Genomic DNA, 25,806 nt, shown 5'->3' on the forward strand with positions numbered 1-25,806 from the left:
AGACTTGAGGACTCAGAATGCCCTTTATTTCTGGCCTCAGTCAAGCTCTCATTCCTCAGTGCTGTCCAAAAAGCAGTCACAGTTACATGAAATTGATGTTTTCCTTCAAATCCAAAGACGATGGTGCTACTGGTATCTCCACGGAACTGGGCACTGTGCCCAGGCCCTCACAGCCATATCCGGCCTAATCCTCACTGCAGCCCTGGGAGATACATGATGGTTTTGTCCCCATTTTACAGATAAGGAAATGGAGGTTTAGAAAGAGGTACGTTCTGCACCCATCAGAAGTCAAAAGTGATATGTATTCATTTATTCAATGCTAGAAACAGGAACATTAAAAACTAAACCGTGCCAATCTCATCTCTCTCTTCCCGCCCCCCCATAGACATTAGTTTTCAGAGCAGTGTTAGGTTCAGAGCAAAGCTGGGTGGAAAGTACAGAGATTTCCCCCTGTACCCCTGCCCCCATACATGCTGTTACTCCTTTTGGAAGCCAGAGAAAACCTTCCCCACAGCCGCTGCCTGCCCTCAGTGAGTGAGCTGAGTAAACTGTTCCATAAAAGCCAATATTCCAGATTACTGACATTTTCCATTTGAAGTGATAAGCTTTTATATTTTTAGCCACTTGTGTTGGGAGTATAAATGGATTAGAAGCATTCCTGACTTCTTTAACAAAGCACGTGTGTTAACACAGAAGAACAAACCTGACTCCATATTGGATCTAGTCCTTTAGCTGTAACCTCTGGGCTCTGTCGCCTGTGCTTAGTCATGCTGGCTCTGCACCTTTGGAAAAGAATGTTGCCTGGAGCCTGCAATAGACAAGATAGCGCATTCTCAAGCCTCTGACCTTTAAAGGTATAACACTTTTCCATTCAAATAGAGACTAAAAGTTGCGGAACAGAAAACAACAATTGTCTTGTTGAAGGTTTATAAGAACATTGTGACCAGACCTCTGCGGACAGCTGCAAGAGCAAAGGATTCCTGCCCCAAGAAGTTTGCAAAAACCAGCCACACTCCCTCCCCTTTTAGTATCAAAGAAGCCTGAATGCTAACCCGGGTAAGATGCTTCTTGGGACAATAGTCCACTCTCTTCTCTGCTGGTTTCCATCTCTCACTTTATTGGCCTGTTGTGCAGCGAGCAGTATGAGCTTGGACCCCATAACACATACAACATCAGTGACTTGAAACAGACTTTGATTCACTGATGTCCTCTGAAAACACCAGGCTGAGGGCTGGGTGTCCCTGCACTCACTGGCACCAACCTGTCTCCAGCGACTAATTCCATTTTCTTTCCCAGAACCGTTCCCCATGGCTATTACTTCTCTGTTCCATCTCTCAATGTGTCCTAAGTTGCTTCTGAAGCATTATTCCCACTAACAAGGGGGAGAAATTAGATTTTCCAGAAGAAAGCAGACATGAGTCATCATGATTAAGTCAATAATTTTCACTCCACGCAGAATTCTATGCCACCAAACTCTGCCAAGAAAGCCCAAGGTTGGCTCTCTTGGCTCTTTTGTGGACAAAAGTGGCCCTTTGCAGAAGTTACTTTTCTTGTTACCCAGGTGCATTTCCTGCTTGCTTCCAGGGTAATGGCCATGCTCTGGAGTTGAGAGGCTCCTGTATCTGACCCCCAGATGAGCAGAGTGCTGATCGAATTTTATCCAGTGCCAATTGCCATGCTGGCTAGGTAGCAATGGGGATGACTAGCGTGTTGGGCTGGTCCTGGATGTGTACAAGAGGAAGCTGAATTCAGATACCCAAGGGGAGATGGTCCTCTCCAGGGCTGTGCAGGCTGCTACCGTGAGTTGCGTAGGCAACCACAGCCTTGCAGGGAGGAACCGTTGCATCAGGAATTATGCTAGGTCCACTTTTACATACATGATCTTATTGAATTGTTGTAGCCATCCTATGAAATAGGTGCTTTCATCACCTCTTTTCATATGGGGAAACTGAGGCTCAAAGAGGTTAAGAAAACCTCTTCCACCCTTGTGTGCCCTTGGACTTGAAGCTAGTGAGGGTCAGAGCCAGGATCCCAACCCAGGCTACCTGACTCTAAAAGCTAGTACTCTTCCTACCAGTGCCCATGGCCACACGATGTCCCAGCATTGTGCTTCGTCCATGTCGCTAAGTGCTACCCCTGAGAGCACCATTGGAATTCAGGACTTGTGCAATTGAAAACTGAGTCATCCACGTTGGCAACAGGAGCTGATTAATGCTGGGCTGATTTTAGATTTCCTCACAATTGCTCATCTTAATATAGAACAGCCCCTATGGATAGTGTTGGCCAAGGTTTTGTTTTTGTTTGATGTGACCAGAAAAAGGAGGACAGCAAAGGAGATGAGGTAATGGATATAGTACCACCCACCCAACATTGTGCTCCTTTGAAGGGTTTCAGGAAGCTCTGATAAGGGACTGCGCCATCAGTTTTTTTTCCAGCTAGCATTCAAAGGTGGCTTCCCACAAGAGATACAGTCTTTAGCTTCCAGGTTGAAGAAAAATAGAGCCAGCCTCTCCCGGGTTCTGTGATGTCTCTGGCGTGTAATGGATACTTTCAGAACAGCTACGTGTTCAAGGAGCCACGGCAGGCACGGTGCAGGAGGACGCAAGACGGAGAGGGGAACCAGTCCCTCAGTAACTTACACAAACACATCATGAAGCCAATGCAGTGTCAAGCGCGCAGTAGCATTTGGTACATATTGTGAATGGATGTATGGGAATGACCGTGGCAGCATTATTTAGAATATAAAGGTTTGAAAAGCAACTTATGTGTTCAGGTCACTTGTCTTTAAGTAAATCATTGTGTAACCACAAGAGAATAGTTCTTGTTCGTCATACGGCTACTATGAGATTTGCACTGTGGTTCAGAGGGCTCCTCTGCTGTAAAAGAAGAAACTATCACAAAGTTTCACTCAGCTACTTATGAATCAACCCCAGTTCTACCTCATACTAGTTGTGTGACCTTGAGGTCCCTCGGCCTCAGTTTCTTCATCTATAAAATGGGAAGAAATACAGACATACCTTGGAGATTCTGGGAGTCCAGGTCCAGACCATCACAATAAAGCCAATATGGCAATCAAGTGAGTTACACGAGTTTTCTGGTTTCCCAGTGCATATAAAAGTTGTGTTTATACTATAGTCTATTAAGTGCAATAGCATTATGTCTAAAAAAATTGTGCATACCTTAATTTGGAAATGCTTTATTGCTAAAAAATGTTAACCATATCTGAACCTTCAACAGATTTTCATCTTTTTGAAATAGTCACATCAAAGATCACTGATCACAGATCACATAACAAATACAGTATTAATGAAAAAGCTTGAAGTATTGCAAGAACTGCCAATATGTGACACAGAGACGCAAAGTGAGCAAATGCTGTTGGGAAAATGGCCCCGATAGACTCGCTCGACGCAGGGTTGCCACAAACCTTCAAGTTGTAATAAACATAATATCCGTGAAGCTCTATAACGTGAAGCGTAGTAAAACAAGGTGTGCCTGTATGTACCCCCTCGGCAGACACCCTGGCCCAGTGCTGGTCACGGGGTGGGGGGCTCCGCTGAGAGAAGGTGAAAGGCATCACGTCCCTGATCTTCCACGTCCTTTCCTCCTCTAATCAGCAAGATTTTTGTTTAATGAGAAGTATTAAAAGACACGAAAAGGACATTACATTTAGGTAGTGAACAAAGCGCCTTGTGGAAAAGAAGAACCGCAAAAGAAACCAGGGAACTCTGAGAGCCGTGGCCGCCTGGTCTGCAGAACACTCTAGAGATGAGAGCCAGAGTGGGCGGCCAACGGGCGGCCAGAAAGGGGAGCATCAGGAAAACCTGCTCCAGCCTTGCCCTAACCACGAGAGGTCACCGCTGTCACCCTGATTTCTAAGTTAGGAAGCGAGGCTTGGAGCGATTCAGCCACAGGCAAGAGGGTGGATCCTGGCAGCATCTGGGCTTGACGCTCTCCCTCTGCCAGGCAGCCTCAGGAACTCAGCTTCCAAAGAAGCAGATTTCATGGACTCCCTGCCTCCAGTACTGTCCAGGGGCCTCACTGGAGTATAAGAGTGAGATGCCTGACACGTCTCTCCCCTCTTCGCCTGTTCACCAGCCACCACCCCGTGAGTGGTCTGGGGTGAGCGCTCTCAGAGGTCCAAGGACATCAGAACCAGGACGGTCTTCAGAGACCACGGAATTAAACTTCTTCATTCCTAGAATTGGGGAAACTGAGGCTCAGGGCAAGAGGTATCTGATTATGAAACCAAAGACATCAAGAGTTCTGGTATGTTTCCTGGGCCCTAAGATGCCTCAGTCACCACATAAAGGGTGGAAGAGGTGTTACCCTAGGGTCCTTCATGGGAAGCTCTATAGGTTCCACATCCTTCCCCACTCAGGCCCTCTATGATGCAAGTAGGTGGGATTCAGGAAGCTCTAGTATCTTCTTTCCACCCCGTTAGGCCACCATCCTCCTTGTCCTCTCCCTCCCTCCCCCCACCCAGAAAAAGCCACTCTCTCACACGAGTGTCATCCCCTCATTCTTCCCTGGCCTGCAGGTGATTAGAGGAAAGATAACATTCCAGGGCACTGAGGGTGGGGAGGGCCGGAGGTGTGGATCAAGGCCCTCCACCCCGCACCTGGTCTGGGCCTGTTCTCTCAGCTGTCTGTCCATCACGGCTCCAGGCACTTCTGCCCCCCCACCCCGTCCCTGGGAATGTCAGGAATCCCCTCCCAAACTCTAGCCTCTCCTCTCCCTAAAGCCTCCCCCTCCCCCCAAGGCATCCATCAGCTCTGGCCTTTCAGGAATGTGCTCACTCCTGGCACCACCAGGGCCAGGGAGAGTCGGCTAATCCCCAAGCGCATTCATCACTCATCTCAGAGAAAGAGCTTGCGGCGGCCATGGAGGGCTCCTGCCCCGACCTGCCAATTTGGCCAGGACGGACAGACAGACGGATGGACAGACGGACGGACGGACGGACAGACGGGCAGACGGGCAGATGGTTGGACGGATGGAAGGACAGACACTGCCTGGAGGGGACGGGAAGTGGCCGAGCAGGACTTGCTCAAAGACCCAACCGGAGGGCTCTTCTCCACCTCTTGGCAAAGCCTTTCTACCTCCAGAAATCCTGACGTCAGAAAATTCGGCTTATTTGATGGTGAAGAGGGTAAATGGATTTGACTGGTTTACTGTTGTTGGGGAGAACAGGTTAGATTGGTAAAGCTGACAGTTCAGTGGCCAGACATGACCTCACTTTAGGGACAGGCAAAAGCAACATTAACTCTTCCCAAGCGTCCGCCTCATTTCAAGAGCTGCCCGTGAGAGGGGGAGATCATCACGGTCCCCCAAGCGCCCTGCATTTCCAGCCTCCTTGCCTTGCACACGCTCTTCCCATTGCTTCCCACCCTGGTCCAATCGGCACACTCCCAGGCAGGCGCTTCCCTCTTCCCGCTGGCTCCCCCTGCAATTTTCCCCTTCCCTCCGTCACTCTTCGCAGCGATGTGTCATGGTCTTAGTACCTCTGTGTCTCCCATGCTGCACGAAAGCCCATGAAGGTAAGAGACACACACGCCTTATGAATAATGAGACAACCCCAAAATGGCATTTCCTGGCTGTGCAACCCTAGCGAGTTACTGAACCTCTCTGAGTCTCCACTTCCTTCTTTGTAAAATAGGGATAAAGACCTCTCAGAGTCCTGCCAACAAGGACATTCTAAAGTCTCATCCCAAGTATCCCACTCAGAAAGACATTTAGACACCAGCAGGAACAACTGAGGGTTTGCAACTCCTAAAACAATAGGTTATACAAGGCATGTTTCTTCCTTTAATACCTGAACATTGGAATGTTTCCTTTCTTATGTCTATGGATATCCAAAAGCTACAGCGTGAAGAAAACTATACTATTCAGTCTTCACCCTTGACATCTTTGTTTTAATTCGCTAATTCAACAAACATTATTAAGCATCTCTTTTTTTCCAGCTTTCCATTCTGAATTTTATTTATTTTTTTATCGAAGTATAGTTGATTTACAATGCTGTACAGTAAAGTGATTTAGTTACACATATACATATTTTTTTTATATTCTTTTCCATTATGGTTTATCACAGGATATTGAACGAAGTTCCCTATTATTAAGCATTTCTTATGGTTTGGGTGTTGTGCTGGGGATTTGGAATACTACAGTGAACCTGGCCCTTTACTTGGAGACACAGACTCATGAACAGGCCAATACTGAAAAGTTCTATGAGGGGTAAGATGGGAAAAGGCATGCAACCCAGATGGATGCAGGAGGGAGGTATGCAAGGAAGGCTTCCTGGAAGAAGAGGCATCTAGGAGAACACCTGTGGGGCTAAGTAGGAATTACCAGGCAAGTGTGATCCAAGGAGAGGGAACACAGAGGCCCAGAGAACCCTCCACAGCTCAAAAGAAGACACCGGGTTAGAGCACCGGTCCCCATGGCAAGCCTGCTTCACACAAGCTGGGTTTCTAGGGACCCCTCCCAGCACTCCAGCCCAGAGGGCCCCAGAGGCTGGGAGCACAACTTTCAACACAAATCACCCAATCCACAGAGGGCTCTCTATCGGCTGGTCCAGTCTCGGGGAGGGATGCAGGAAGGGTGGAGCACACACAGCTTTCAGCTGGGGTAATTTTAGATGCATTGTCACTCCTGCCCCGGGCCACCCCTCAGCCGGGTCCTGACTGAGCTGGGAAGGGCTCCTGCTCTCCAGACCTTGAGAGGATGTGGCCTTTGGAAGGAGGCCAGGTCCGCAGGACGGGAGGCCAGGCCCAGGCAGGGCCCCTCCTCGGTGAGGGCAGGACACTCGGGCAGAGGCTTGGCCCCTAAGGCCTTGCTGTGTGCAGGCACTGGACACTCCTTGTGAATATCACTAACGCTGAGGAGCCCCAGCAGCTGATCGGGTGCCCCTAGAAGGGAAATAAAGGCCGTTCGTTTGGTGGCAGAGGGATTCTGATGCTGAGAAACAGGGGGACAGGTAGAGAAGCAGAAGAGGTGGGCGTGTCTGGGCGCAAAGGCCTGGAGCTTGTAGGGCCTGGGTTGGCTCCCTGGCTTCCCCATGCACTAGGTGCATGAGCTTCATCAAGTTATCAAACCTCTCCGTGCCTCGGTTTGCTCATCTGTGAAATGAGCTCAATAGTAATGATATCTGCCTCCCAGGGTGTTGTGAAGAATGCATGAGTTCATCCACGTAAAGGGACTAACAGAGTGTCACAGGATCGAGGAAGTGCTTGATAACTGTTAACCATGATTGATTTCTTATTAAAGAGTCACAAATCCACATCCCAAATCCCCAGCTTGGGTCTCAGTTCTAATCCCCCAGCTGGTCTCTTCCCCTCTCTCGGCCTTGTTTCACTATCTGTAAAATGAAAGGTTTTGAACAGAATCAGAGGTTCTTCTCTAGGCACAGGGAGAGGAGAACTGCCTATCAGGGTCACGGGTGCTCGTTCAGACTGTGAAGTTCAATGCCGCTCAGTCAACCCCTGGAAACGCTGATGTGCCCCCTCCAGGGATGGGCACCTGCAGGCAGTGGTTGCACATGGAAATGGTTTGGAAACAGGAAAATAGAAAAGCTTGAGAATCTCCCAGGTGACCTGGCAGGCCCCAGGGCTAGGAACTTTCTGAGAAAATAGGATTGGACAGGACATTATGGAAAACAGGATCCCCCCAAAATTAAAAATAGAGTTATCTTATGATATGATTCAGCAGTCTTGCTTCTGGGAATATATCAGAAGGAAACCAAATCAGGATCTTGCAGAGATACCTGCACTCCTGTGTTCATTGTGTATTATTCACAATAGCCAAGGTATGAAAACAGGCTAAGTGTCCATCGGCAGATGAGTGGATAAAGGAATAGTATCACTTATATGTGGAACTTACAAAAAAAAAAAAAAAGCTGTTTCATAGAAACAGAATGTTGAATGGTGGCTTCTGGGGGTTGGGGGAAATGAAGAGATATAGGTCAAATGTATAAGATGAATAAGCTTTGAAGATCTAATGTACAGCATGGTGACTATAGTTGATAATATGCTATTGCATCCTTGAAATTTGCTGAGAGTAGCTCTTAAGTGTTCTTGCCACCAAAAAAAAGGAGTTAACTATATGAGGTGATGTATTTGTTAGTTATCTTGATTCTTGATCATGGTAATCATTTCACAATCTATATGTATATTAAATCATCACAGTGTACTATTGAAATATATACAACTATATTTGTCAATTATCCCTCATTAAAGCTGGGGGAAAAAATCCATGTCCCCACCCTGGGAAAAAAAAAAAAAAAAAAAAGGACTAGACAGGAGTGAGGAGACCTGAGTCCTAAAACAGTTCTGTGACACCTCTGTAGGGTGGCATGGATGAGTCCATCCACAAAGCCTCAGTGTTCTCATCCTTAAGGGAAGAAATAAGGCACCACCCGGTCACAGTGAGATGACCTTAGGGAGAGTGCTTTGCAGCCTGCAGAGGCAAGATTCCTGTGCTTGTAACTGGGGGGTCCAAGAAGTAAGCAGCAGAGTGGTCAGAAGAGATGACGATATGTCCAGGCTCACCCTGTGTTCTCGGGCTCTAGGCCTTTGCAGAGATGGCTCCCTCTACCGTCCCTCCTATCTTTTTCACCTTTATGACCCTAAAATAGCCTGGAAGCTTAGTCAGGTGTCCCCTCCTCTGGAATGCCTCTCCGGATCCCTGAACCCTGCTGTGGGAAGACAAGGAGATAGAAGGGGCTCTTCAGGGAACACCTAGACCCTTCTTAGGTGTGGGACAAACCCCCCTTCTGGACGAAGCCTGAGTCCCCCACTCTCCCCCAACTGGTTCTTCTCAAACCCTGTCTTAGGATTAGGCACTGAAAATGTGAAGAGAGTCGGATATTTCATTGCTAGGTTGTGTCTCTCCCGAGTCAATCAGCAGTGGCACAAACATGATTTAGGTGAAGAGGCAAATGGGCTTTAGTTCTGAAAAATGTGGAGTAAGCACATTTACTCTCAATGAATGCATCTATAAAACCTGGACAGAATACAAAATTACACTAGGAGACTTCAAAACTCCTCTCTCAGTATTAATAGATAGAACTGGTAGACAGAAAATCAGTAAGGATATTGAAGAACTGAAAAAGACCATCAACCAAGTGGATCTAAATAACATTTAGCACTTCACCCAACAACAGAATATACACTCCTTTCAAGTACACATGGAACAGCCACCATACCCTAGGCCATTAAAAAAGAACCTTAACAAATTTAAGAGAACTGAACTTGTATAAGGTATGTTCTCTGGTCATAATGGAATTAAACTAGAAATCAACAACAGAAAGATAACAGGAAAACCTCCAATCACTTGGAAATTAAACAATATACTTCTAAATAACCCATGGTCAATGAGGAAGTAGCAAGGGAGATTAGAAAATATTTTTAATTGAGCATAAATTAAAATACAACATATCAAAGTTTGTACCATGCAGCTAAAGCAGTGCTTAGAGGAAAACTTATAGCATCAAATGTTTATAAATTTAAAAAAAAGAAAAATTTTAAATCACTGATCTAAAAACCTCACCCTAGGAAATAAAAGAAGAAGAGAAAAATAAACCCAAAGGAAGCTGAAGAAAGAATATAATAAAGATAAGAACAGAAATCAATTGAATTAAAACAGAAAGCAATTAAGAAAGTCAGTTAAACCAATCTGGATCTTTGAAAAGATCAACAATACTCATAAACTTCTACAAAGACTGATAAAGGAACTAAGAGAGAAATTATCAAAATCAGGAATAAAAGAGAGGCACAAATAGGAATAAAAGAGGGGCTACCACTAGAGATATCACAAACATTAAAAAGATAATAAAGGAAAACTATGGACAGCTCGGCACACATAAATTCTCTAACTTAGGTAAAATGGACCAGTTCCTCAAAAAACAAAAACTACAAAATTCACCTACTATGAAATAAATAACCTGAATAGTTCTATAACAACTAAAGAAATTTAGTTTGTAGTTACAAAAAAACCCTCCAAGCTAGATAATTTCACTGTAGAATTCTACCAGACAATTGAAGAAGAAATAATATCCATTCTACACAGTGTCTGTCAGAAAAGAAAAAAGGAGGAAACACTTCCCAACCATTTTATTAGGCCAGCATTATCCTGATATAAAAACCCTATAAAGAAAGTATTAAAAAAAGAAAACTAGAGATCAATAGCCTTTATGAACATCGATGCAAAAGTCCTCAACAAAATATTTACAAATAAAATCCAGCAATATTTAGAAAGAAGGATATAGAGCAACCAAGAGGCATTTATTCTGGAAATGAAAGGCTGGTTTGATTTTCAAAAATCAATCATTGTAATCCACTGTGTTAACATTCTAAAGAAGAAACATCACATGATCCCATTAATTGATGGAAAAAAAATCATTTGACAAAGGTCAACACCCATTGATTGATTTTAAAACTCCTGGCAAACTAGAAATAGAGGGGAACTTCCTCAGTCTGGACATCTGTGAAAAGCCTCTAGCTGACATTACTTGAATCTTAAAGGAAAGGGACCAAGCAGGCTGGAGTTGTTGAGGACCCAGGGGCAGGGTGACACTTGGTTTATATATTATTATCTCCATTTTACAGTTAAGGAACTTGAACCTGACTGGAGAGCTCAGAAGGCAGGAGGTCTTGGGATGACAGGGAGGAGAGAGTGCCCACAGCGGACAGCGGTTGGGGGTGGGGGTGGGTGGGGGGGGTGGGTGAGGGCTCTGGCTGGGCCACAGAGACTCTCAGAGGAGACATGCCTCCCACTGCCAGGGGCTTTGTATGCCATGTCATTTAGTCTTTGAAACCACCCAGTGCAGACGAAGCTGTGATCCCAATTTACAGATGCAGAAATTGAGGCTCGGTGTGGGCAAATCCCATGCCCGCAGGTCATACCAATAACGGGTGGCAGAGCTGGGACTTGAAGAAAAGACACTGAATGGAACCATATCTCAAGCCAGAGCTAGTTTGCCTCCTGCTGCACAAGTTTCGACTCCAGCTCCTTGCGGAAAATAACTATAGCAACCATAAAACCTACTGGTTAACGTGATCTTCCCTGATTAAGGCTATTGGTGAAAGTGTACTTGTGATCCCAAAAGGCTATGTGAATTTCACACCTTGCACTTCTTGGTGGGACTCAGGCTCCTCCAAGAAAATCATGAAGCAAGAGCTATAATCAAGGCCCAAGTTTTCAGACTATACACAGTCTCCAGCTGCCTGGTCATGTGAATTTGCTGCCCATTTGCTCCTACAGAGACTCCCACAGTGCTGTGTTAGGAACGAGCGATAAGAATGACTCCTTGTTCCGTGAGCTGGTGCAGTGAGCAGAGATGCTGGTGTCAAACCCAGGCTCCAGTCCCCTCTCTGCTCTCACAAGCTGTGTGACCTTGGGCGTAGAGGACACTTAGTTCCTCTGGGCCTCAGTTTCTAATTTTTTTAAATGGGGGATTTTAATGTCTACTTCATGGCATAGCTACCCACCGTCTGACACGTAGCAAATGCTCAGTAATGATTGTGACACTGTGACAACGGGCTGTCTCAGCCAGAAAGGCGTCCTCTATTTGACCTGACCATGGACGATCAGAGGGTGACTAAACTATTCCTCTGAAAAGGTGGACACGTACAAGTAACCAACATCTTCTTTCCTGTCCACGTGCAAGGAGCCCAGCAGGTCAGAGGATTCTTGGAAGAGCTTGGAAGCTCTGAGCCTGAGGCTGAAGGACAAGACCAATCAAGGGACAGCACCTACTAAGGAACTAGATCCGGATGGAGCTGCCTCCTGCTTTGGGGAGAAGTTTCCATCCAACACCCGCCTTCTCGGAGCAATTTCCCTCCTCCTTCTGGGGAACGAAAAAGCAGCCAGATGCATGCTTTTAAAAATAAACTATGCAAGAGAAACAAGCAGAATATCATGTGTTTGCTCCCAAGCTGGTCTGAAATATTTGAAACGCGGAGACTCAAAACTGTCAGGAATCAGCAGAGCTCTTAGGTTTGTTTCAACATTTGGGGTGAAAAACAAAGGGATTCAAATCTGTACTTTAAAGCTTCCACACAGCATTTTGGATTGCCATAACAATAGGCATGGTTTTCCATCCAAAGAGAAAGTCGGATTGGGCTCCACATACAAAAATAGCCCCACTTATTGGACCGCAGGGGGGAAGTATAATATTTGAAATCACGCAGATGAAGCTGTTCTATCGTTTACAATGATTAGGAAGAGAGGGTTTGCTCTGTGGCCAAACGAAAAGAGATGTTTTAAAAACACATATAGGGCTCCCCTGGTGGTGCAGTGGTTGAGAGTCCACCTGCCGACGCAGGGGACGCGGGTTCGTGCCCCGGTCCAGGAAGATCCCACATGCCGCGGAGCGGCTGGGCCCATGAGCCATGGCCGCTGAGCCTGCGCGTCCAGAGCCTGTGCTCCACAATGGGAGAGGCCACAACAGTGAGAGGCCCGCGTACCGCAAAGCAAAACAAAACAAACAAACAAACAAAAAAAACATATAACTTAGTGGTTTACAGCAAACACTCAGGAGCCAGACAGCCCGGGTCTGAACTTGGACTCCACCACTTCTGTGCGACCCTAGGCAAGTGACTTAACCCCACCGGGCCTCTGGGTTCTATGAAAATTAAACGAGCAAATATCTTTCAAGCATCATATCTGGCTCACAGTAAGTTCTATTAAAGTGTTTGTAAAATAATAAATAACTTTTAAAATTAAAGGTGGAAAATCTTCAGGGGTTTTGAAGCATTCTCTCGCATTCACTGGGTTCTTTACATTTTAGTTTTATCAGATCATTAGTGTAGATTCCTTAAGGCTCTCTCAAGTCCAAGATGAAGGTGCTGTGAATTGAGTCTGTAGCTCAAACTTTTTTCCCTCAGGGTCTCACTCCATGATAAAAGTTGGGGAAGGGACTATTATTTTTAAATGTAGTTTTGCCAGGTTCTTCACAGAAAGGTTCTGATCGAGTGGGTTTTATCATCAGACAAGTTTGGGAACCACTAACTCAAACCGAATTCCTTCTAATCAGTAGGAATACCAGGGTTTGGCCAGCTGCTTTCTTTGGTGCCAGGATTTTGTCTACTCCTCTGTCACCCAAGTGTCCAAAAACAAAAGAGAAGGGACTTTCAGGCACAAACCCCTCCCTTAGAAGATGCAGGGCAGGAGGTCCTAGGGAATCAGGAGAAGGCCCTCCTAGAGTTTTAATTCCACCCATGAGCTCCATTTATAGAAAACCTTATACGATTGCACGTAAGAGGAGCTCCCTGGGGGCACCCACGGGCCATGATACTGACCCCTTCAGCCCTCAGGGCAGCGGGTGGGACCAGGCACCCCTACACTGTCTGCTGGGCACCGGTACCCAGAACACCTCTGAGGAGCCCTGGGCAGGGAGGTTCCTCCAGCAGGGTACCCTGTTCCTCCCTGGCTACCGAGGAAGCCTTGGGTCAATGTCGAGGGATGAATAGTGCTGGAGAGGCTTGTCAGCAGCCCCAGTTCAGCCCCCAGGGAGGGTCACCCAGGTGCACATGGATCAGCCACGCTCGACGCTGGCACTGAGTAAAGTCCACTTGGGGCTTTTCAGTTTCACACGTCCGTCTTGTTGAATTCTGAATTGTATTTCTTTCCTATCCCCGAATCAACCCCTCTCTGAAGGGTCCCAGAGTCTGGGTTCTGTGGACCCACTGCCCTCCCCACGGGTCAGCCCCTGAGGCCACATCCCGGCTGCTGACCCGCCGCCAAACCACAGGCACCGGCACCTGCCACCAGGCTAGCCAAGTGGCCTGGCTCAGTTCCCAGCCTGCGCCGCTGGGAAAGAATGAGTCAGCAGTGTCTTGTCTCCTGGGCCTTACGCGGAGTGTGACCTGAAAGCCACAAGAAGGGGCCTTCCCTGGTGGCGCAGTGGTTGAAAGTCCGCCTGCCGATGCGGGGGACGCGCATTCGTGCCCCGGTCCGGGAAGATCCCACATGCCGCGGAGCGGCTGGGCCCGTGAGCCATGGCCGCTGAGCCTGCGCATCCGGAGACTGTGCTCCGCAACGGGAGAGGCCACAACAGTGAGAGGCCCGCGTACCGCCAAAAAAAAAAATAGCCACAAGAAGTACATGACTTGAGGATGGTCCCAGTAGAGAACACCCTAAAACCTGAGAGTCTCAGGGATTGGAAAAATCTTAGAGGTCTTGTTGCTCAAACCCTCTTCATGTGCTAGAGGACCTCAGACTCTGGACCCACACTGCCCTGTGTGAGCTTGAGCAACTTAGTGGCCCTCTGTGCCTCAATCTTCCCATCTATAAAATGGGGGTAATAACAGTACTTACCTGATAGGGTTGTTGGTAAGATCAAATGAGTTAATCAATGTACAGTGTACATGGCACATAGTAACACCTGACAAATGTCAGCTGTCATTATCACTATTATTTAGAGCAATCCCTTCTCTGGTAGAGGCTTCACGTGACTGCTTCCAGGGATATGAAGATCACAACCGCAAGAGGCAGTAATCCACATACTGAGCTCTAAGTTCCCTCTCCCCTGAGTCTGTACAAAACACAACTTGCGTTGCACCTTGAAATATACCTGTAGTCCCACAGAGTTTCATGAGACTTCAGATCATCACACCTTTAAAAAGATGCTGCCATGTGATGAGAGAAGGTTCAAGCCTGCGGACCTCAATGGTGACCAGACAGCCACCCGGGAGGAGTTCACCACCTTTCTGCCCCCTGAGGAGTTTGAGCACATGAAGGAAATTGTGGTTCGGGAAACTCTGGAGGACCTCAACAAGAACGGGGATGGCCTTGTGTATCAGGATGAGTATATTGCTGATATGTTTTCCCACGAAGAGAATGGCCCTGAGCCAGATTGGGTGCTGTCAGAACGGGAGCAGTTTAATGAATTCTGAGATCTGAACAAGGACAGGAAGCTGGACAGAGATGAGAATCGCCACTGGATCCTCCCGCAAGGTTATGACCACGCGCATGCTGAGGCCAGGCACCTGGTGTACGAGCCGGACAAAAACAAGGATGAGAAGCTCACTAAGGAGGAGATCTTGGACAACTGGAACATGTTTGTTGGAAGCCAAGCTACTAATTATGGGGAAGATCTCACCAAAAACCATGATGAGCTTTGATGCACACTCACCATAGTATGACAGACTGTCATAAGCTTTCTTTTATTGTCCTGGATAATTGCTACAATTGTCTCAGCAGTTGTGTCCCCCCAGAAAAGGAAGTTTATCACCTCAGATTGGGTTTAGAATTATTTTTTACTCAATATTTGCTGGAAAATAGTCATCACTAATCTTTGAGTAAGATTTCTGTCCAAATACATTAAAATCTTGGTAAATTGCAATGCTCTATGGGGATATATTGCTAAAACATGACTTTTTAGCTTTTTCCATGAAATATGAACTAAAAGGGAATAAAATTTGAAAAAAGCCCTGTTATTCAGAAGTTGGGTGAGTGGGGAGAGGGCAGTATATGGAGTGACTGCTATGTATTTTAACTGCATATTTTTTACATTTGCCACTGTTAGATAATTGGTGAGGGAAAATTCTGATTAAGCTTCAGTGGTATCTCATCCTACACAGGCTTCTTTCAGAGTAAGGCTGATATCAGATTCTCCTTGACTGTACTCTGAGCTGTTACTGTAAATGGCATATAAACCTCTGTGCATTTTTCTGTCTGGACCTGCTAATGTGCACAACAGATCCACCCATCTTTGTTTTTTGTCTTTGTTTTTTACAATAAGAAGCAATTAAGAAAGGTAATGTGAAAAAGAAAGGAATTTTAAAGGTAGGGAGAAAAGATGAATGTCAGGCATTTGAAGAACTATAGGAAAATGGTAAACACTTTATCATACTTGAGAAATTTTTCTTGACATGTAAATGAAGTAGATCTGATCTTTGAAAAAGTGAATAGAAATCCAGTCCATTTCCTTACTGATCTCTGATAGGAGTAGGGAGTAGGGTCCTAGGAAAGCCTGCTTAGTGGAGCCCTGGAACCCATCTCATCCAGTCCCGGTGACTCCACAACCCTTGGACCTGCCCCAGGACCACTTATACCATGCAATTGACAAAGCAGTGTTCCAAGCCACTGGCTGAAGTGGAAGAAATAACTTTTACAGGTTGAAATTCTACTTTTTAAGGAGAAAGTGGATGAAACAAAGGATCCCTCTGAGGATTAAAAAAAAAAAAAAAAAAAAAGACCGAGACCCTCATTTCCTTCAAAAGTTCTCCAAAGGAAAAAAAAAAAACATTCTCTAAAGGAAGTGTTTTCGTGTCCCTTTGCTCCCCTGGCCCTCATCTTCTCAAAAATTGCCAATTAGTCCACTATATCTCCAAACAACTGAAAGCCATGTTCAGGTGTAGACAGATCAGCACAAAATACAGTCAGATCATCACCTCCTTTGTTCTGGACACTGGATCTCTAGTAATACAGCCTGAGGTCACATTAGCCAACTGAGTGCCCTCCTACATGGCTGGACCATAAAATTGAGCCTAGCATTAGCTAGAATCTTCCAGGCCCCTTTTCCCATGCTCTCCCCCCTCCTTCCCTTCCCCAGCCTGTGCTTGTTTAGTTCATCTTTTTATACTCAAAGGCAAGACTTCAATCAACGTATTAACTTTCATCGTGTCTGCTCTGGCCTGACTTTCATAAAAGTTACCACCGTGGTGTCAGCTGTGACTGTCATTGGTCCCCAATCCATACCCTGATTACAGTCTCTGACCCGGTCCCCACCTCCCTTTCCTGCCCTAGAGGTAGTGGCACAGGGAGGACTCAGTCCATCTCTGGACAGAATCAGCAGGCCCTTGAACCCTCCAGCCACAGACCAGAGTGCCAAAAAAATAAATAAATAAATAAAAGCTCAGCTCAGCATGGGGTCATGGAGCCACCATGTCCAGGAGCTGATCAGAGCCAAGAGGCAGGTGTGAACGTGAAGAAGGTTCACAGAAGACCTGGGTCCTAGTCCCACTTTGACATGGACTCTGAGTGTGACCTCGGGCAGGAAACATCCCCTCTGGGCCTCACTCCCTTATCTACTGGGCTTGATATCTTAGGCCCTGTCTCACCCACAAATTCTATCATCCCTTCAAATAACTGTTGCCCAGAGCCCTCCACTGCACTTTGCCCACCCCAAGATTTAGGACACATGAAGTTCCCCCCTTTCCCCATCTCTGGGGGTGAGCGCACTGTGCAGCCGCGTTTAAGAAGCTCCCCGGATGATTCCCTAGTATGGTCAGGCCTGAGAAGCACCCATCTGACAGAGGGACGGTAATTCACACTGCTTTGCGCATTTTCTGGCATGTCACTTCACCTTTCCTGGACATAAATCTTTTCCCCACAGTTGTCTATAAGCCCCAAGAGAGAAGAACCCAGGTTTTATGAATCTCTGTATCCCTCCACATTCCAAACTCAGGTCCTGACATTTAGGAAGGGCTCAGGAAATACTGGTTCATCACTAATGGATTGATGTCATTCAGATTTCCTTACTCAACCCCACATCTCTATAGCACTGAATAAACTCTGTGAGCGCAGTGAATTCCACTCCAAAAAGAGGAAGGAGGCCTGGACTATTCCAGGCAAGCACCAGGACGGATCCGGGGCTAGGACCAGGATGGATCTCATGGCCGGGACTGGATTCTCTCTTCCAAGCCCCGCCTAGAAGGATGTTAACTCATCCTGCCCAGGCTGCCATCTGTTTACCTCTCACAAAGGTCCATGGTCAGCTCCCCTGGAGAGCTGCTCAGATGATTGCTGACACCAGACATACGATGACTCACTCCATGTTCATGACACAACTACAGGAGTCTCATCCCCCTTCAGCTTGGTCTTCCTTTTGTCCTCACTCAGAACTGCTCAAGGACCACAGCCAAGTCTCAAGGTGAAAGAGGACCAGAGGGCAATGAACATCTTATGATTAACCTGTTTTAAAGCAATGGCTGATACATTTATATTTCCAAAATAGATGGTGTTTGGAAAAGGTAGTAAAAATACACCTTGTTCTCCTAGGAGGTCTCAAATGTAGAATCTAAATGTGAGCCCACTGGCCTCCCTGTATTTCATGAACACATCGAGTTTGTTCCTACCTCAGGGCCTTTGTACTTGCCGCCCTCATCACCTGGGATGCTTTTTCCTCCTGCAGTCACATGGCTTGCACCCTCAAGTCCTTTTAGGGTTCTATTTCAATATCACCTGAGGAGAGAGACCCCCTAAGTCTACATTCTACACAATATTGCAGTGCCCTTCTAGCTTGAGATGGTCCCTACCCTTCTCATCCTGCCTTATTTTCCCCCTCTGACATGCCATCTGTTTGTTTATTGCTGTTTTTCTCCTGTTCAATGAAGTCCCAAGAGAGCAGAGATTTTATCGGTTTGTTAACTTGCATGGCCCCCTGTGCTGAGCGCAGGGCCTAGCTAATAACAGGCACTCAACACATAGCTGTCGAAAGAGTCCACTAGTATGGAACTATTTTGGGACCTAGGATGCATTGAATCTCAAATGCTTTGACTGCTCAGTGCTGGGGCCCTGCTCAATCACTCAGCCTCAGGCCTTTTATCTGTGAAATGTGAGCATGACACCTGACTTACTGACCCCAGCAGGGTGAGAAGATTAAGTAAGATAAACTGTCCAGAGGGGCTTTGTAAAAGGAACACAAACTCTTGCTGCACAAGAAAAAATGGTAGTTATAGTGATTAAATATTTTAATACCTGAATCAGTGGAAACCTTAGAAGCTGTGCCCAGAACCCCAGGCAAGGAAGGCCAGAGAGGGGCGCTGACACACCCAGAGCCACAGAGCTCACCGTGTCGACTCCTCCTCGACATTTGCCAGATGCTACTCTCTCTGTCAACACCGGTGAGTTTCCCAGGCTTCTCAGCAAAGTGTGGCAGCACACAGCCTTGGCCAGAGCTGTTTTTCTTTTGGGGGAGCTGTGAGTCTTACCCTGGCCAGGAATACACTGAGTGCATTCAGCCGACCCCCCGAGACACTCCTGAGCCCGCAGGTTGGCACCAAACCAGACCAAGGCACAGATTGAGCTCTAATCCCCTGGATTCCAAGAGGCAAATGGCAGACAGGGGACTCCCATCTAGCCCCGACCTCTCATAAAGGGTTACATGGAGATGCCGCAGCCCCAGAACCTTTCTTGACGTGTCTGTGTCTGTTTCAGAGGCCGACAGAAACTATAGGTGTCCATTTGCTGCCAGGGGAAGTCCAGACTCTGAGGTCAGCCTACCATCAATTTTAGCTACATCTTCCATCTTATGGCCTGGGAAGCCTGAGTGAGGCTGAGCCACCTAGCTCCCCTGAGACCCTGGGCTGGGTTGAACTATGTCCCCCCAGAAGTCAAGTCTTTCCCAGAACCTCAGAACGTGGCCTTATTTGGAAACAGGGTCTTTATAGGAATAGTTAATTAATTAACAGGAGGTCATACTGGAGAAGGACAAGCCCTAAATCCAGTATGACTGCTGTCATGAGAAGACACGGAGACACAGGCACAGAGGGAAGGCAGCCACTTGATGACAGAGGCAGAGATCGGAGTGAAGCGTCTACTAGCCAAGCATCGCTGGTGACAGCAGAACTTAAGAGAAAGGAAGGGAGCAGAATCTCCCCTGGAGCCTTCAGGGAGATCACAGTCCTGCCGACAAATTGATCTTGGACTTTCGGCCTCCAGATCTGTGAGGGAATCAATGTCCGTTGTTTCATGGCCCCCGTTTGCGGTGCTTGGTTAGGGCAGCCCCTGACTGAACAGGCTCGTTGCCCTCCCCACCTGCAAGTCTGTCTCCTGCCTCTCTCTGCATCTCGCTCAGCAAGTCTGGGATCATCCGTTCTTCCGGTCCAGCCCGAACCTTTTCCCCCAAAGACATCTCTGTTCCCACTTGCTGGTCCCCTCTCTCCTTCTCTGAGAAGCAGTGACTTCAGGGCGCCAAGTCCCAGGAAATGAAGGACCTTCAAGGCTCACTTCCTTCCCAGGATGTTCCTGGAAGTCTGACCCCAGCGCTCTGGACCCTAAACGCTGGGTGCTAATTGCAGAACACGGCAGCCCACACCCACGCCCACGGACAAGCAGAGGAAGGGGTCGGGGGAGCGGGGTGGAGCTATGCAGGGACAGTGACCTGGGGCGCTGCACGGGGCCTTGGCAAGGGGATGGGCTGCTGTCAGGATGCAGCTCTACACCGCTAAGTTGTGCAACCTTGAGCCAGTCACACCTCCTCTCTGGGCCTCCGTCTCCCCGTCTCTCCAAGAAGGAGCTGTGTCGAGTGACATCCAAAGCCCCACGGTGCCTGCTACTGAGGGCAGCACATACCCCCAGAAGGCATCCTTCCTTTCCTTCAGCCCCGAGATTGTGTGCCAGCCCCACGGCAGGATGGGAATGACAGCGTGGTCATGGCCTCCCCATCAGGAGACATTAGGGCGAGAGCCCCCAGAGCTAAAGCCAGGGGGAGAGGATCGGGCAGACCCAGGACCAACAGGCCCCTTTTGTGGCAACTCCAGTTTCTCTGCTAATTGTGTGGAGAAGGGAAGCCCTGTTTATTAATCGAACAGCATTTATTTGCAGTGGGTTTTGTGTCAAAAGCTGGACCAGCTTACTAAATGATCACGCGCAAAATGTTCTCCTCGTGTCCCACACTACTCCCCCAGGCTTTCTGCTTTCTTGGAGAGGAAGGGACAGAGAGAGTTCTGGAGAGATAGAATCAAAGCAGCAGAAAGAGAGAGCCAGGGACAGGCGACCGCGGAGAGAGAGAGAAAGAAATCAAGTGAGGAGGGGCTGGAGAGGAGGCAAGAGGTGGGTGAGAGAAAAGGAAACATGGCAGCACTTCCGCTGGGCTTTCCCACCCTTCACCTCAGGCCATCCTGTGTCCCAAACCTCTCCACTCTATTTCCCCTCCTCGGCTGTCTCCTTTTTCAGTTTCCTCCAGCATCTTCCCAGACTCCCTTCTCCCTTCCTGTGATGGGCTGAATTGCGTCCCTCAAAATTCGTATGTGGAAGCACTAACCCCCCAGTACCTCAGAATGTGACTGTATTTGGAGGCAGGCTCTTTTTAAAAAGGTAATTTAAAAAAGAAAAAAAAAAAGGTAATTAAGTTAAAATGAGGTCACTAGCACGGGCCCTAATCCCACATATGACTGGTGTCCTTATGAGAAGAGGAGATTAGGACACAGACGTGTACAGAGGGACGGTAACATGCAGACATGCTGAGAAGACGGCCATCTGTGAGCCAAGAAGAGAGGCCTTGGGTTTCTACCAGCCCTACAGCTTGGCCTCCGGAACTATGGGAAATAAACCTCTGCTCTTTAAGCCACCTGTCTCGCGGTACTTCGTCACAGCCACCCTGGCAAACTAATACACTCCTGTCCTCGCCTCTCCGTCCCCAAGCCTGATTTGTCACACCACCCCCACGGCTATGCCACCACAGACACCACCAATTCCTGTGGCACCAGGAGCAAGAGGACTTCCCAGGAGCCAGCTGACTTGGTTCTAGGCCAAGCAAGCCACTGACTTGCTGTGTAGCCTTGAGGAACTCACTTCTCCCCTCTGGGCCTTTTCGCTGTCCAAATTCTACCAAGGTATTAATTACCTGGCTTGTTATGAGAATGACCCTGAATTCTGATGTGACAGTGATTTGTTAAAGGGTGAAAGAATCACAGCAGGGAGCAGTTATTTGTGTGCCTACAGGGAGGAAAAAAAAAGAGTTACCAAATGCATTCCAACAAGTGAACAGCACCTAGCTAACTCCTGTTTTCAACAAACGAAAGTGATATTTCAGGAATTGGAACAAAAAATTAAGATTCTAAACACTTCGGACTTTTAGTTCTAATTTAACACTCTTCAGATTCAGGCGTTCTGAAGCGTCCATCCCCTTGCAACGCCGTAGGGACACGAGAGATTCAATACCCCGTGACCCACCCCCCTACTGCCCACCATCAGTACTTCCCAGAGGGAAGCAAATGGAATGAACATATGTCAAGGATCTTCTCTGGGCCAGACAGTCCCATAAATCACCTCATTTGACTGACTACAAGCTTGAAGAGCCAGTATCATGCCCATTTTTCAGATGAGAAAACAAAGCTAGATCCGATTAAGGGTCTTGCCTAAAACCACATGGTAGTAACAGTAGAGGCTGGATTTAAGCTCATATCAGCCTGGCTCGTAATCCCTACTCTTCCCACTACATTATGATGTCAGGTACCGTGTTATGTCTCTGACATAATAAAAGCAAAAGTTCTCATCTGGGGGTGGGAGTAGGGTGGGGATTTTGCTAGGCACATAGAGCACATACTCTTTGACTACATCATGCCATGTAATAATCACAACTAACCTGGAGGGAATTATGGTGGTTTTTACATTGAAAGGATTAAGTCTCAGGCATGGTAAGTAAGTTGCCCAAGGTGAAAGAACCGGATTTCAAACCCAATCTGTGGAAGCCAAAGCCCAACCTCCTTCTCTATGCCATGGTGCCTACCAGAGCAGGTATAGACATGATGAGGCCTTCCTTAGAGGGTCCCGGCAAGGGAGAGCCACCCGTGACCGTGCTCCCAGGAGGACGGAGCTGAGGGGACATCATGTGCAGAGGGGATGGGGGTATCTTCACAGAGGGCATCACAAGGGGCTACACTGCTGATCTCCAGGGGCCACCAGAACCTCCTCCAGCTCTGTGGACAGCCAGAGTCGACTCTTCCTGCCCTCACTCTGCTTCCACAATGAATGCTGCGTAACTCGGCTGTGCACTTGACCGTGGAGAAACGATGCGGGTCTGCACACAGCCTTGGGACACCTTGGAATCATGAGTGCCTTGAGGCCGCGCATAATAAAATGGATTTTTATTCGCGTTGCATGGCTTCATTTCTTACAGAATACCAGGCACAGGGAGGAAAATGCTGGGTGATCTTCGCTAAATCCCTCCCTCCTCTTTGAACCTGGGTTTGCCCATCTGTAACATGAGCCGGTCAGATGAAATGACCTGTCGGGTTCTCCCCTCTGGGACATTTCCAGAGTCTATCATTCCCTAAGTTCCACAGGTTATCACTGCAAAGAAGGAGCTGAGCTTGTGGCTTTGGGGAATTCTAGGTTTCCAGTTTCCAGTCCAAAAATAAACAGCCTTACAAGTTCAAAGAGAAGCGCCTTCCACAGGGAGAGCTCACTCGATAGCAAGAGGCTTGTTCGAGCATGGTCTGAATGAGTTGAGTGGGAAGGCACCAGAGCCATATGAACCGACTTTGCCTGAAAATACACAACTCTGCTAGTGAGAGGGAAATGCTCCAGGCGGAATGTGGCTGAGACTTTAGCAAACCCAAAACATTTGGCTTCTTAGCCAAACCCTCAGCCCCCTCTCTTCACCCTTGCAGCCCCACGCAGGGTCAGAGTGACACATGATTCCCATCTGTTCCTAGTCAGAGACTTGAGGATCCCGGAGTGTCTGAGAGAGATGCTGAGTGGGACTCACTGGGATTTGTCCAGAGAAGTCCTCCATTACCCCTAGCATCCTGGCATAATTAGTAACAGCACCCCGCTCACTCTCTGTGGTAGTGTGCCAGATATATTATATGGTCACCCTCTCCAGAAGGATTTTGTTCTACAGGATCTGTAACCTGGAAACCAAGGCTGTCAGCTTCACACCTTGTTAAGCCACTATTCGGAAACTTTCTACAAATGGGGGGGGGGTGGTGGTGGTGGATATGAATTCAAGGCCGTGAATGACTTTTCTCATTTCTTCTACTATTCTTTCCCTAATCCCATGCAGCTACAGACCAGAAAAAGCGTTCCCCTAATCCTGTTTAGAATGGGTAAGTACACAGACGACTGGTGAACAGCTGGAGAGAAGCAAGGTGAGCGCTGTGCCCTGGGAACCAGCACGTGAGCTTTAAGAATAAGTTACTTTATATTTTGTTCCCCTCCCAAGAGGCTCCCTGGCCTGGGATAGCAGTAAGATTCAGTGGATGAAATGAACCCATACTCCAGCTAGACATTTGACAAAGTAGGTCATGTTCTCCTTATGGACAAGTTGGAAAATAGCTCGGCTGCAAGATTCACTTGCTAGTGCTCCAAAGCAAGCCAAATAGGGCCTCTCCTGGGCTCAGTGCTCAGCAACGATTGAATCAGTTGCTTGGACAGGAAGCGGGGCGTGGGCTGGTCCAGCATGTGGACGAAGAGGAAAGGTAATGTCAGGGATAATGAGGTTAGGATCCAGCGGATCTGTGGAGGCTGGTGATGGGTTCAACAAAGTGACTGCGAATGTGGAATCTATCTCCTCGGTCTAGTCTAAGAATCCAAGCAGAAGGTGTAGGGGAGAGGCTGAGGGGGCTTCCGTCATCATGAGGCCAGTGTCCGTCCACAGGAGTGAGGTGACACTAAGCTAAGGCAAGCACGTGCTGCATCGATTGAGTTATAATGCCCAGAGTAAGGGATGAGATGGCCCCGCCCAGAGGCAGTGTGAACAGGGCCCACCTGTGATAAGGGACCCAGAGGTTAGCGCCAAGCCGAGCAAAGATGATTCCCCCAGAGAAGGGAGGACCAGGTGGGGAAACTGGAACACCCAGGGGGCAGCACAGGTGAAATATACAGGGAGGCGGTTTCAGCTCCATGCAAGCGAGGATTCTAATGATTGGAACCATCCACAGCTGGCACGGTGTACCTCGATATGTGGTGCGCTCCCTGTCACTGGAAGCATGCAAGCACAAGCAGGGGAACTACAGCCTGCATGCTGTCGGGGCAGGAGGTTTCAAACAGTTGATGGGGAAAGTGACAGAGCTCATTTTCAGGGTCACTTCCAATTCAGAGCCTGCCACACAGCGGGCACTCAAAAATATTTATCGAATAAAACACATGCATGATGGAGCTGCTCAGCCAGGGACCCAGTACCTCCCAGGCCAGGACCACAATCTGACTGGCAAGCCGTTTCCTCCTCCACCAACTGGGAGGGATTTTGCCTTCCCTCCTCACCTCTTGGGGCTGTTATGAACATCACATTAAAAGAGAATTTTATGTCATGAAGATCTAATTAATGGGTACGAATTTTGCTTTGAGAGAAAAGTACAAGGCACCGTGTAAAGACCAGAGTTGTTTTTAACGCTCAGCCCCGGAATGGAAGTCTCGAGGCCAGTGGATCCTTCCCATCATAACAATTCTGACAAGAAAGGGACCCCCAAAGAATCTGGCTCCAGCCTTTTCAAGGAAAAGACATGGAAGTCTTCAAAGAGAGATAAAGTAATTTGTATTTATATGAAGTCAGCAAATTCTCTTTTTTTTCCCCCAGTTCCCACAATTTAGACTGTTAAAAGAACCAAATTACAAAACAAACCACTCTAAATAAAGAGAGGAAATCAATCCCAGTTTAGACCTTGTTTAAAGAAATCATTTCAAATCCCACACAAGAAAAACATACACCGGCCCTGATAAATGCTCTGGAAGCCGGCGGGGCCGGGGAGGGGCGCGAGGCCATCTGGAGCAGAAACGTAAACACCCTCGTGCAGAGCGGAAAAGTGTGATCGCACCCCGGGCCCGGTGGCCACAGGATGGCCCGGCAGGAGGGGTGCTGGCCTGGTCCAGGCAGCAGGGCGCCCAGGGGCAGCGAGTCTACAGGGCGAGGGGAGGAGAGCACTTGTGGGTGAGGAGAGCCCGGAGTCCTGGACGCAGTGCATGTCAGAGCCCCGACCAGGTAGATGGAGGCCAGAGGGTCCTGCTTAGAAAGCTCCAGGGAGCATCAGCAAACTCAGAAGAAAGACCAACACCTCCCCACCCCCACCCCAGCTGCCACCCGCCATAGGCCGAGGAGCCAGTGATGGGACCCGGGCAGAAAAAGCCCCGAGATTCAGGATCTGC

The 25,806-nt window shown here is 47.8% G+C and overlaps 1 pseudogene; it reads left to right on the forward strand.

Moving 5' to 3' along the window:
* LOC149747806 (reticulocalbin-1 pseudogene) overlaps positions 1–15,756 on the forward strand; it is a 48,754-nt pseudogene extending 32,998 nt beyond the window's left edge.
* The last annotated feature ends 10,050 nt before the right edge of the window (positions 15,757–25,806 follow it).

Source organism: Delphinapterus leucas, chromosome 13, assembly GCF_059928025.1.
Source record: "Delphinapterus leucas isolate spDelLeu-1000000601 "Yukka" chromosome 13, BTC_Dleu_Yukka2, whole genome shotgun sequence".
Classification (NCBI taxonomy): Eukaryota; Metazoa; Chordata; class Mammalia; order Artiodactyla; family Monodontidae; genus Delphinapterus; species Delphinapterus leucas.